The following is a 13647-nucleotide window of genomic DNA, read 5'->3' as shown; positions in this document are numbered from 1 at the left end:
ATCTTTGAAAGTTGCCACTCAAGTGGATAGAGCTGTGAAGAAGGCCTATGGTGTGCTCGCGTTCATTAACAGAGGGATTGAATTTAAGAGCCGTGAGGTGATGATGCAGCTGTACAAAACTTTGGTAAGGCCACATTTGGAGTATTGTGTACAGTTTTGGTCGCCTCATTTTAGGAAGGATGTGGAAGCTTTGGAAAAGGTGCAAAGAAGATTTACCAGGATGTTGCCTGGAATGGAGAGTAGGTCTTACGAGGAAAGGCTGAGGGTGCTAGGCCTTTTCTCATTAGAACGGAGAAGGATGAGGGGCGACTTGATAGAGGTTTATAAGATGATCAGGGGAATAGATAGAGTAGACAGTTAGAGACTTTTTCCCCGGGTGGAACAAACCATTACAAGGGGACATAAATTTAAGGTGAAAGGTGGAAGATATAGGAGGGATATCAGAGGTAGGTTCTTTACCCAGAGAGTAGTGGGGGCATGGAATGCACTGCCTGTGGAAGTAGTTGAGTCAGAAACATTAGGGACCTTCAAGCAGCTATTGGATAGGTACATGGATTACGGTAAAATGATATAGTGTAGATTTATTTGTTCTCAAGGGCAGCACGGTAGCATTGTGGATAGCACAATTGCTTCACAGCTCCAGGGTCCCAGGTTCGATTCCGGCTTGGGTCACTGTCTGTGCGGAGTCTGCACGTCCTCCCCATGTCTGCGTGGGTTTCCTCCGGGTGCTCCGGTTTCCTCCCACAGACCAAAGATGTGCGGGTTAGGTGAATTGGCCAATGATAAATTGCCCTTAATGTCCAAATTGCCCTTGGTGTTGGGTGGAGGTGTTGAGTTTGGGTAGGGTGCTCTTTCCAAGAGCCGGTGCAGACTCAAAGGGCCGAATGGCCTCCTTCTGCACTGTAAATTCAATGATAATCTATGATTAATCTAGGACAAAGGTTCGGCACAACATCGTGGGCCGAAGGGCCTGTTCTGTGCTGTATTTTCTATGTTCTATGTACTCCCTTGAAATTCAAAAATTCTCACTCAACCTTGAACCTTGTGGCATGGTGGCACAGTGGTTAGCACTGCTGCCTCACAGCTCCAGGGACCGGTGTTCAATTCCAGCCTTGGTTGACTGTCTATGTGGAGTTTGCACGTTCTCCCCGTGTCTGTGTGGGTCTCCTCCGGGAGTTCCGGTTTCCTCCCACAGTCACAAAGATGTGCAGGTTAGATGGATTGGCTATGGCAAATTGTCCCTTAGTGTTCAAAAGGTTAGGTAGGGTTACAGGTTTACGGGGGAGTGGGCCTAGGTAGAGTGCTCTTTCAGAGAGTCAGTGCAGACTCGATGGGCTGAATGGCCTCCTTCTGCACTGTCGGGATTCTATGATATTCAATAACCCAGCCTCCACTGCTCACTGAGGAAGAGAATTCAAAAGACTAGTGATCCTCTGAAAGAAGAAAACTCCTAATATGCATCTTAAATGGGAGACCTCTTACTTTAATCTCTGCCTCTTGGTTCTAGATTCCCCACAAGGGGAAACATCCTCTCAGCATCTACCCTGTGAAGCCCCCTCAGAATCTTATTCATTTTGATAATTCTTCTAAACTAAAATGAGTATAGGCCTAACGTGTTAACTTTTCCTTATAAGACCCTCATGGCAAGTCCCTCATGGCAGACTGGTCAAGAAATTGGGATGGGCCCATGGGGTCCAAGGCAAAGTGGCACATTGGATCCAAAATTGACTGAAAGACAGGAAGCAGAGGATGATGGTAGAGGGATGTTTCTGGATGTCTGTTTCCAATGGGGTTCCGCAGGGCTCGGGTCCTTAATATTTGTGGTGTACATTAATGATTTGAACTTAAATGTGGGGGCATGATCAAGAAGTTCATGGATAACACGAAAATTGGTAGGGTGATAAATGGGAGGATAGCCATAGACTGCAGGAGGATATCAATGGGCTGGTCAGGTGGGCAGAGCAGTGGCAAATAGAATTCAACCTGAAAAAGTGTGAGGTAATTAGAATAGCTAGGTGGTTGTTTTTCACTGGCACAGACCATGATGGGCCAAGTGCCTTACCTGTGCTATCGACCTCTATGACTTCTTAAATATTACAAGAGTTCCTGACTCCACCCTTTCAGGTAGTGAGTTCCAGACTCTCATCACCCGTTGGGTGAAACAGTTTCTCTCCAACTCTCCCGCGAAAGCTAACAAGGCAAAGGCATCCACTATAAATGGTAGGACCCTGGAAAGTATTGAAGATCAGCGGAATCTTGGAGTGCACATCCACAGATACCTGACAGTGGCACAGAGGGTAGATAAGGTGGTTAAGAAGACATATGGAATACTTGCCTTTATTAGCCAAAGCATAGATCACAAGAGCAGTGACCACATATTGGATCTGTATAAAACACTGGTTAGGCAACAACTGAGGTACGGCATACAGTTCTGGCCACCACATTATAGAAAGGATGTGATTGCACTGGAGAGGGTGAGGAGGAGATTTACTCGGATGCTGCCTGAACTAGAGGGTCTGAGCTATGAGGAGAGATTGGATAGGCTGGAGTTGCTTTTCCTTGGAGCAGCGAAGGTGGAGAGGGGGCCTGACAGAGGTGTATAAGATTATGAGGGGCATAGAAAGATGGATAGGAAGGCACTTTTTCCATTAGTGGAGGGGTCAATAACCAGAAGGCATGGAATTACAGTAAGAGATAGAAAGCTAAGCGGAGAGTTGGAGGGAAACTTTTTCACCCAACGGATGATGAGAGTCTGGAACTCACTACCTGAAAGGGTGGAGTCAGGAACTCTCGTAATATTTAAGAAGTCATAGAGGTCGACAGCACAGGTAAGGCACTTGGCCCATCATGGTCTGTGCCAGTGAAAACCAACCACCTAGCTATTCTAATCCCATTTTCCAGCACTTGGCTCATAGCCTTGTATGCCTTGGCATTGTAAGTGCACATTTAAATGCTTCTTAAATTTTATTAGGGTATCTGCCTCCACCACCTTTTCAGGCAGTGAGTTCCAGACTCCCAGCAGCCTCTCGGTGAAAATGTTTTTCCTCACATTCCTTCTAAACCTCCTGCCCCTTATCTTAAATCTATGCCCCCTGGTCATTGGTCCCTCCACCAAGGGGAAATGTTTCTTTCTCTCTACTCTATCCAAGCCCCTCATAATTTTGAACATGTGAATCATGTACCCCCCGCACCGCCAGTCTCCTCTGCTCCAAGGAAAACAACCCCAGTCTATCCATTCTCTCTTCATACCTAAAACCCTCCAGCCCAGGCAACATCCTTTTAAATCTCCTCTGCACCCTTTCAAGTGCTACCACTTCCTTTAATGTGGATTCCAGAACTGCACACAATACTCTAGCTGTGGCCTAACCAACAGTTTATACAGTTCCAGCGTAACCTCCCTGTTCTTAAACTCTATACCTTGGCTGATAAAAGCAAGTATACCTTATGCCTTGTTTTTAAAAAAAATATTTTTATTCAAACCAGGGCATACATAAACATAAACACATACCCAATCAATAAAATAACAATTTCCATATTTGGCATTTTCTCCCCTTATCACAGCACTCCAGTCACCACCCCCCCGCCCCCCCCGCCCCCCAATCCCACTGGCACTGAAAGGTCCTCAAACAGGGACACAAACAACTTCCATCTTGCCTAGAACGCCCCCTCCGAGTCCCGAAGAACAAACTTAATCTTCGCCAGTTTAAGGAATTCTGTATCATCCCCCAACCACGCCAACACCCTTGGTGGATCCACCAACCTCCACTTCAGTAGAACTTACTGTCGGGCGATCAGCATGGAAAAAGCCACTGCATAAGCCCCCCTTCCACCCAATAGCTCCGGTAGTTCCAACACCCCAAAGATTGCCACCACAGGGCCCGGCGACATCTATCATATGCCTTCTTAACCACTGTATCCACCTGCTCTGCTACCTTAAGGAGTTGATACACATGCACCCAAGGTCCCTCTGATCCTTGGTGCTTCCCAGGGTCCTGCCATTTATCATGTATTCCTTTATCTTGTTTGTCCTGCCCAAGTGCATCATCTCACACTTATCCGGTTTGAATTTCATTGGCCATTGATCAGCCCATCTTACCAGACCATCTATATCCTCCTGTAACCTAAGGCTATTCTCCTCACTATCAACCACCCCACCAATTTTCGTCTCATCCGCGAACTTACTGATCAGCCCTCCTACATTCATGTCTAATTAATTTATATAAACCGCAAACAGCAAGGGCCCCAACACTGATTCCTGTGGGACCCCAATAGTTTCCCCACCACTGAGGTTAGACTGACTAGCCTGTAGTTTCCTGGTTTATCCCTTTCTCCCTTCTTGAATAATGGTACCACATTGGCTATCTTCCAGACCTCTGGCACCTCTCCTAAGGCCAGAGAGGAATTGAACATTATTGCCAGCACCATTGCTACTTCCTCCCTTGCCTCACTCAACAGCCTGGGATACATTTTATTTGGCAGAACCTGCCAGGTGCCTGTAGACCTTCGAAGGAAGAGGAGCTGTGTTTCTCCCTCTCTCTGCTGCTGGTTTCCTGCTGTCTCCGTGAGGCTGCAATGAAGACCATTACAAGCTGAAGGAAACGAAAGTGCCCAACTGAAGGCTAAACCTTGAGAAGGAAATTAACTGGGAGACATCCATCTGAATCAAAGATTCTTATCCATTTCTTTTTATTGTTATTTTTCTTCCCTTTCCACCACCTTTTCCCTTCTGTGTGTGTGTGTGTGTGTGTGTGTGTGTATAGAGGGTGGGGTGAGTTGGAAAGGGGAGAGTTGGGAATCAGACATTAAATAGCCAGTGATAATTTTTCTTACATAATTATAATGGCTGTTAATAATAAAAGGTGACTTATGATCTTACCAAAGCCTTGTACAGTTGCAGTAAGACTTTGCTACTTTAGTACACCATCCCCCTTACAACACATGCCACCTTCAACTTTAGTCTCAGTGATTCCAGCTGCTGACTGCGGCATCTTGGTTACTGCCATGGTAGCCTGGCCCACCTAGCTTTTTGGAACCATGGTGGATAGTAATTGAAGGGCTCAACTGTGTTGTCATGAGAAAAAAGGTCATTTCATTGTGTCGTGATGTACCATTGTAAATAATCTGTGGGACAGCAGACTATTGGTGTTCTATGAGGAGATTGAAATACCTGAGAATGCATTCCCTAGCCTTTCAAAGACAATAGAGATGATAGAGGCTAGAGCCTCATTACACCAGTTTGAGCTTTAATCAAAGATGTTAGAGCTGAAACTTTAGGATCCCGGATGGAAGGCTTAGTTGCAGTATCCCCCTGGAAATTACCACATAGTCCATGACACATTGTGCAATGTTGATACCTTGTGTCAAAATACAACATGAGCTGGAAGCTGATATATCCATACTGTCTGGCCTGGTACAGCAACTCTTAGTCAGACAGTCCAATGCTTCAAGCAATTGCTGTTGCACAAGGATAATATTTAGTTCAGGGTTGGCCTACTGAAGTTGGTATTTATGTCCTTTCAGCAGAATATATGACCTAAGCTTGCCCTGTGACTGATTCTTTTCTGGTTTGTTCCACTATTGCTAGCTCCTGTTCATTGGTGCTGAGTGATTGACCCTGTGCAGATTCCTCTAACTCACTCCGAACACGATTTAGGGTGCTAATATCAAAGTTGATGCTCGGGAAGAATGGAATGAATGATGCTGCATATTTGCAATGGTGGCTCCCCCTCCACTTCTCGTAGAGCAGGAGAAAAGTCATTGGATGAATCTGATGAGAGGCACGTGTCAGATGGAATGGTGTGAGGAGTCAAGTGACACCCCAGTGAGAATAAGTAGTCCAGTCATCATGTAATAATAAAAACTATTTATTGAATTAAAGAAAAGACAAATACACATGAACAGGTCTATTCTACTCTAGGACAATTAAGTATATGAATTATTACACACAGTTTATGCAGAATGTAATCCTTGTTCCAAATTATATCTATGATCCCCTGAACTCCTTATGACTTCCCCATTTCCCCAAGCATCAAAATTTTTAAAATCTATAAGTTAAAACCAGCTGATAGTTGCCACACAATACGTGGATGATAGTAAAGTCTGGGAAACGTCTTATCCTGGTCCAATGAAGATATTTAAACTCCCTTTATGAAGATTTCTGCGTTGCCTTAGTTATAAGTCTCATAGACTGTTAGCTGTAAAGTTTTGTCTCTAGGCTGCTAGCTGGAAACTGGCTTGTCCGTTTCTAAGGCTGCTAGGTGTCAAACAGTCTCTCTGCTTCTGAGGCTGCTAGCAATTATATATTTATCAAATTCCTTGACTCTATACATTAACATGCGTATACCTCATTGATCTCCCAATCATCTAGGTAATCTGTTTCTACGAATAGGGAATTCACACCTGATCCTATCTGGTAATCTCATTACTGGAAAAGACATCTCATCTGTCTTTTTGTAGGCTTGCTACTGCTGTTGCTAGGCAGATTTCTACCTGTTGCTGAGCAGGTCACATCCTATTTTGCCTTGTTAATTTTGTGCTACTGCTGTTGCTAGGCAAATCCGTGACGCAAATTAATGGAGCACCATGCAGCCACACTACCTGTAAATGTGATCGCTTGAGGAAAGAGAAAACATATGAAAATATGCAGAGACCCTGCTGTACTTTCCCTCCAGTCTCGCTATCCTGATCATTCTCCTGCTGCCTGGCACAACTGTCTCCAACGCTTGCTCTTCCATTCTTAATGAGGGCTCTATGGAGGTTAGTCCTCCCCCAGATCTGGTCCTCTCCCTTGCGTTATCAAGCAGCGTGTTCTGCAGGAAGAGTGGGTATGAGTTAGTGTGCACTTCATATGAAGAATTGTGCACAGATGTGAGCCAGCTTCATATAGTGCACATACTGAAAAGAAGCAACAAGGTGAAAGATGATAATTTGCAGGTAAGTAACTCAAATGTGAAATGTGAGAGGAGTTAGTGGTGAAGTAAAGTGCTTTCCAATTATTACCTGGAAAAAGCAGAAAGCTGTTTGTGTTTGAGGGCTCAGCACAAGTTTGATCCACGTGATTAAAGGATTTCTATTAAGTGTGTGTGAGAGATTAGAATGAGGAGAATTAGGTACTTGCCCTTTGTTATTGGAGTAGAAACACGTAGAACAAGGGAGGAAATTGCTGTTGCAAAGCTTCATACTGTGAAAAAGAGACACCGAGTCTCAAGAACATAAGAGCATAAGAACTCGGAGCAGGAGTAGCCCATCTGGCCCCTCGAGCCTGCTCCGCCATTCAATAAGATGTGGACTCAGCACCACTTACCCGCCTGCTCACCATAACCCTTAATTCCTTTACTGTGCAAAAATCTATCAATCTTTCAACGAGGTAGCCTCAACTGCTTTACTGGGCTGGAAATTCCACAGATTCACAACCCTTTGGGTGAAGAAGTTCCTCCATAATTCAGTCCTAAATCTGCTCCCTCTTATTTTGAGGCTATGCCCTCTAGTTCTAGTTTCACCTGCCAGTGGAAACAACCTCCCTGCTTCTATCTTATCTAGTCCCTTCATAATTTTAAATGTTTCTATAAGATCCCCCTTCATTCTTCTAAATTCTAATGAGTATAATCTCAATCTACTCAGTCTCTCCTCATAAACCAATCCTCTCAACTCCGGAATCACCCTAGTGTATTTCCTCTGCAGTGCCAGTGCATCCTTTCTCAAGTAAGCAGACCAAAACTGTACAAAGTACTTCAGATGTGGCCTCACCAACATCCTATACTGCTGCAACATAACCTCCCTGTTTTTAAACTCCATCCCTTTAGCAATGATGGACAACATACCATTTGCCTTTTTAATTACCTGCTGCACCTGCAAACCAACGTTTTGCGATTCATGCACAACGGCACCCAGGTCCCTCTGCATGGCAGCATGCTGCAATTTTTTACCATTTAAATAAGTTGATTTTGCTGTTGTTCCTACCAAAATGGATGACCTCACATTTACCAACATTGTACTCCATCTGCCAGACGCATGCCCAATCACTTAAACTATCTATATCCCTCTGCAGACTTTCATTGTCCTCTGCAAACTTTGCTCTATCACTCACGTTAGTGTCATCTGCATGACACATTACGCTTGGTCCCGAACTCCAAATCATCAATGTAAATTGGAAACAATTGCAGTCCCAACACTGACCCCGGGGCACACCACTAGCCACTGATCGTCAACCAGAAAACACCCATTTATCCCCACTCTTTGCTTTCTGTTAGTTAACCAATCCTCTATCCATGCTAATACATTATCTGTAATGCTGTGCACCTTTATATTATGCAGCAGCCTTTTGTGCGGCACCTTGTCGAATGCCTTCTGGATATCCAGATACACCACATCCACCGGTTCCCCATTGTCCACCGCGCTTGTGATTTCCTCAAAGAATTCCAGTAAATTAGTTCAACATGACCTGCCTTTCATGAACCCATGCTGCGTCAGCCCAATGGGACAATTTCTATCCAGATGTCTCACTATTTCTTCCTTGGTGATAGATTCAAGCATTTTCCCCACTACAGAAGTTAAGCTAACTGGCCTATTGTTACCTGCCTTTTGTCTACCTCCTTTTTAAGCAGTGGCATCACATTTGCTGTTTTCCAATCTGCCAAAACCACCCCAGAGTCCAGCGAATTTTGGTAAATTACCTCGAGCCATCAGGGCCAGGAGACTTGTCTACCTTTAGCCCCATTAACTTGCCCAACACTACCTATAATGATCGTTCCTAGGTCCTCACCTGCCATAGCCTCCTTGTCATCAATTATTGGCATGTTATTTGTGTCTTCAACTATGAAGACCGACACAAAATACCTGCTCACGCCTCAGCCATTTCCTCATTTTCCATTATTAAATCCCCCTTATCATCCTCTAAAAGATCAATGTTTACCATAGCCACTCTTTTTCATTTTATATATTTGTAGATGTTCTCACCTTTGCTCTCTGGCTAAGGTGACTGCTCCCATTAGCTGGTGATGAAACTTCACAGTCGCATCAATCTGGACCTGCACATGTTTCCATCTTTTTTGAGGAAAACAAACTGTCTTCATTTTCAAGCCAAAACCAGGACCTTCATTGCTTCATCGCTGAATCTAAGAAATCTTGCAGGAGACATCTATCGCAGAAAGTTCCGCCAACTTTTTTTCTTCCAATTTAATGCTTTTAAGGGATGCAATCTTATCGGATTTAAATGGGTAAGCCACTGATATAAAAGCAAAATATTGCGGGTGCTGAAAATCTGAAATAAAAGTCGAAAATGCTAGAAATATTCATCAGGTCTGACAGCACCTGTGGAGAGGGAAACAGTCAAGAGTTCTTCTCAACATTAATCTTGTTTCTTTCTCCACATATGTTGCCAGACCTGGTGTGTTTTTCCAGTACTTTATGCTTTTTACATGGATAATGTAATTTCATTTCTGCTCAGTATTAAAAGACAACAGCACTGTTGGAGATACTGCATTATGAAAGAGGTGTTGAATTATGGAAATAGGAGCCCATGCCACGATTTGAAGAGAAGTGAAGGTTTCCGAATGTTCCGATAATTCATCTCTCAACCAAAGACAGATTAATTGCCTATTCATCTTATTCCTGTACTTGGCTGCATGTAAGTTAGCTGCTGTGTCTGCCTACATAACAGTAGCTGCACATCAAAGTAATTTATTGACCATGAAGTGATTTGGGTTATCCCGAGGCTGTGAAAGGCACTATGTAAATGCCAGCTCTTTCTCCATTATGTGCTTAGACCATGAAAATTAGCAATAGTTTATTTTTCAAGGCAAGTCTTGAAAAGTTCTTTTGTGATTCTTCAAGTTTCCTTCTGGGAAAATCAAGTATATTTTCAAGTCACCGGTCTCTACGGGGATCGTAACAACAGAGATAGTACATCAGGGTAATCTGGTTGATATGATGTACATGGACTTCCAAGGGCATTTGATAAAGTACTGCACAACAAACTGTGAGCAAAACTATAGCTCATGGAATAAAAGGGACAATGGCAATATGGATAGAAAATTGGCTTTGTGACAGGAAGCAGAGAATAGTGGTGAATGGTTGGTTTTCTGATGTGAGGAAGGTTGACAGTGGGGTTCCCCAGGGTCGGTGTCTAATCCCTGTTCTTCTTGATTTATGGCAATGGCCTAGTTGCAGGTAATACAAAACTTGGGAGTATTATGAACTGGGCAGTAGATCGTGGTAATGTTCCAAAGGCCATGGGCAGGTTGATGGAATGGTGAACAAGTGGCAGATGAAACTGGGCAGCATGGTGGCACAGTGGTTAGCACTGCTGTCTCTCAGCTCCAGGGACCCAGGTTCAATTCCATCCTTGGGTGACTGTGGAGCTTTCACTTTCTCCCCGTGTCTGCATGGGTTTACTCCGGGTCCTCTGGTTTCCTCCCACAGTCTAAAGATGTGCAGGTTAGGTGGATTGGCCATGATCAATTGCCCCTTAGCGTCCAAAAGGTTATGGGTTAGGTTAGATGGGGTTATTGGGTTAAGCAGATAGGGTGGGGACCTGACCCTAGGTAAGGTACATTTTCAGAGGATTGGTGCAGACTGGATGGGCCGAATGATCTCCTTCTGTATTGTCGTGATTCTATGAAACTTAATGCCAAGATGTCAGAGAGTGATAGATTTGGTTACGGCACAAAGGAGGCCATTTTCCTTGTTAAGCCTGTGCAGGCTCTCTGTAAGTGCCACTCCAGCAGCCCGGAAAACATTCCCTCTTCACATAATGCTCCAATTCTCTTTTGAAAGCTGATTGAACCTGCCTCCATCATACTAAAAAATATTTCCTCACGTTGCATCGTCTTCTTTGCCAATTACCGCAAACCAGTGTCCTCTGATCCTCCAACACTTCCAACAATGGAAACAGTTTCTCGTACCTCTGCTGCCCAGACCATTCGGATTTTGAATACCGCTATCAAGCAGTGGATAGGGAAAACTGTTCCTATTGGTGAAAAGTTGGAGTATCAGAGGATACCATTTAAGGTACCTGCCAAAAGAAACAACAGATTCGCTCTCTGGGAATGCGGTGGAGATAGAGATAGATTCAATTGTCTTTTGAAAGAGAATTGCATCATTGAATGAAGAGAAAAATATCGAAGGGTTAGGAGGGGAAAGTAGGTGGAGTGGCACCGGCGAATTGCCCTAGCAGAGAGCCAGTACAGATACGATGGGCTGCTTGATCTCCCCCTGTGCTGAAACCGTTCTGTGATAGTTAGTGCTGTGGAAAAGTTCCGCTTCCCCGGGGCGTTCCGTGCGCTAGTTAAAAGCTGTCCCCAGTTCTCCCTGAATACTTACGTGAACAGTGCAGATCATCAGCTAAATAAAATAAAGCCCCGGTAGCAGTCACGGCGTGGGACCACTGTCAGTCTGGGGCAAGATACTGAAAGGATTCCAGGGCAAATCTCTGGACCAATGTTATTATTGTTCAACCAATCCGTTTCCCAATGCCCTAGCCACATTAGAATGAACGACACCTAAAGAGGTGCCTGTAAGCTCATTTGATCCCCAAGGATTCAATGTGAAAGAGTCAGACATGGGACTGAAATCTAAGCAGTGCCAGCACATGCCCGATGTAAATTACCTTTCAGTTGTTACGAACCGCATTTATGTCACATTGCCTATAGTGTATTAAACTGAAAAATAGTTTGGTTCAGAGACAATTTAAAATATGATTCATTAAAAAGTACCTGAAGACAATCTCATTGCTGGCACATGGGACAGCATTCAAACAAATCAAAGGAATGACAATCACTCAAGGGTTAAACGGGCTATTCACCGCAGCTGTCAGCTTCAACGCGGTTAAGAGGACTCGCGTACCTGGGTCCTACCAGCAAAGGCATTTCCCGATCTCGTACAACTGGCACACAGTAGCTCTCCGATTTTTAACCCAAAGCTATTGTGACAAACGCAGCAGAAATGTAAAACAGGCTATAGTTGTTATCCTTACGTCTCTGAAGGGAAGCCAATAAAAAATATCAGAGGACAAAATGGTATTGCTATCAAAATTTGGCTGATTTACGAAGTGTCACAGGATTGTTGCATATGTTAAATCATTTTTTTATTAAGAAGCAGAAGTGGGAACCTGCAACATGCGTCCTAACACGGACTGGTAGCCTCACGTCTTTCTCACCATTTCACAACGTTTAATCTTAGCTTCAACCTCGCGGGGTTAGTCATTGCATGAATAACATTCCTTAACTTCGTTGTCTGTTGGGATGTAGCGACGTTTGAACGCATCGCATGGCAAAACTAAACAGATATCAGCAGTCCCTCAACAGGCCTGGTGTGCAAACCCCTGGGTGAGGTGAGATTTTACTTTCTGTACCACAGTACTCCCATCAGTTGCAGCGAGTGTGTTTGGATGCTGTCTCCCTTTATGTTGTTTCTGCATGCTGAGCAGGTACCGGTGTAATGTGTTCCACTGAGAACGGATCGACTCCAAATTCTGTTTGGCGTTATAAATTGAACAGATGTATAAAAACGACATCTCAGCCTCCATGTCAATGCCTTTCAGCTCCAGCCCTACAGGGGCTCGCTAAACTTGCTATAGAAGTGCGGGCAACGCATGGCAGGTACTTGTTTTAAAGGATGGATTGTACAGTATTACCCAACACATGTGAAGTGTAGCTGATCTCTTTAAAAGCCAATGATAGCGGCTCATGGTCAAATCCCCAAGTTACGGTCCCCTGGGATTCGGAAGCGGCTATGTTGGAAATTTCTCACAAGGCTATTGCTTTGGAATTGCACCGCCGTCCCTAACTGTTAAAAGTTACCTAAATATCATCGGAGTCATTTACCTACTGGTGGTTCTGCTTCTAAATTCAACCACAATATTACACAAAAGATCTTCGGTCCTACGTTTGTATATCTACTTTGTATATCTAACAGCATGTCAGAATACTTCTGGGTTTATTTCTGATAGTTTAAAAACATGGTAGGTAAATAATATGCAGCTGTTTACGACCCAGGAAACCTCAGCAGTAATGATTCTAATGAATAAGAAAGCAGCATAACGAATACTGATTTTAAAAAAAAACCTTACCTGAACCCTTTCCAGTCACCTGCGAGAATGGAGTCCTTTAGCTATTACAGGGGAAGCCAGCAATAACAGGGTGCTCCGCAAGTGTATACAGTAACAAATTCTGACAAGTTCATTTTCATCATCACACCACGCCTTTTTACATGGGAACACCCGGCCTACCTAGCGGCAGATACGCTCATTCCTGTCCAACCATGCCAAGATTAATACTCCGCAATATTCAGGCATCCTTCTCAAAATTTACATTTGGCAATCGGCTCATTTTTGGTAAAAGAAACGAAAAACACATTTGAAATAGGCTTCTTCTGCACGTGGCATCACATTTTTTGAAATAAACCTTTAGATTTTGTTTTGTGTGTGGCTGAGCCCAGTGTGTGACACAGAGCAGCAACAAGCTCTCTCTCTCGTCCCTTGGCTCTAGAGGGCGAAACATTTGAATCACGTACGATTGGCAGAGCAGCGGTAAAGCACCTCACTCGGGGGCAGCCTCCCCCTCCCCGCAGCCACTCCAGGGCTTTCGCAGTGCCTGCGCTCACATTGCACTCTGGAATTTGTAGTTCTCACCCCCCCCCCCCCCCCCCCCA

At 44.2% G+C, this 13647-nt stretch overlaps 1 protein-coding gene across 2 annotated transcripts in view; it reads right to left on the bottom strand.

Moving 5' to 3' along the window:
* sgcg (sarcoglycan, gamma) overlaps positions 1-13415 on the bottom strand; it is a 1082174-nt gene extending 1068759 nt beyond the window's left edge. For both annotated transcript variants that reach the window (XM_072476857.1, XM_072476856.1), the window contains exon 1: positions 13067-13415. The gene's annotated coding sequence lies outside the window, so the exon portion shown is untranslated. The remainder of the gene's footprint in view (positions 1-13066) is intronic.
* Positions 13416-13647: the final 232 nt, after the last annotated feature.

The sequence above is a fragment of the Scyliorhinus torazame genome, chromosome 15, assembly GCF_047496885.1.
Source record: "Scyliorhinus torazame isolate Kashiwa2021f chromosome 15, sScyTor2.1, whole genome shotgun sequence".
NCBI classification, from domain to species: Eukaryota; Metazoa; Chordata; class Chondrichthyes; order Carcharhiniformes; family Scyliorhinidae; genus Scyliorhinus; species Scyliorhinus torazame.
The sequence above is the reverse complement of the archived record's forward strand: the minus strand, read 5'-3'. Positions and strand labels throughout refer to the sequence as shown.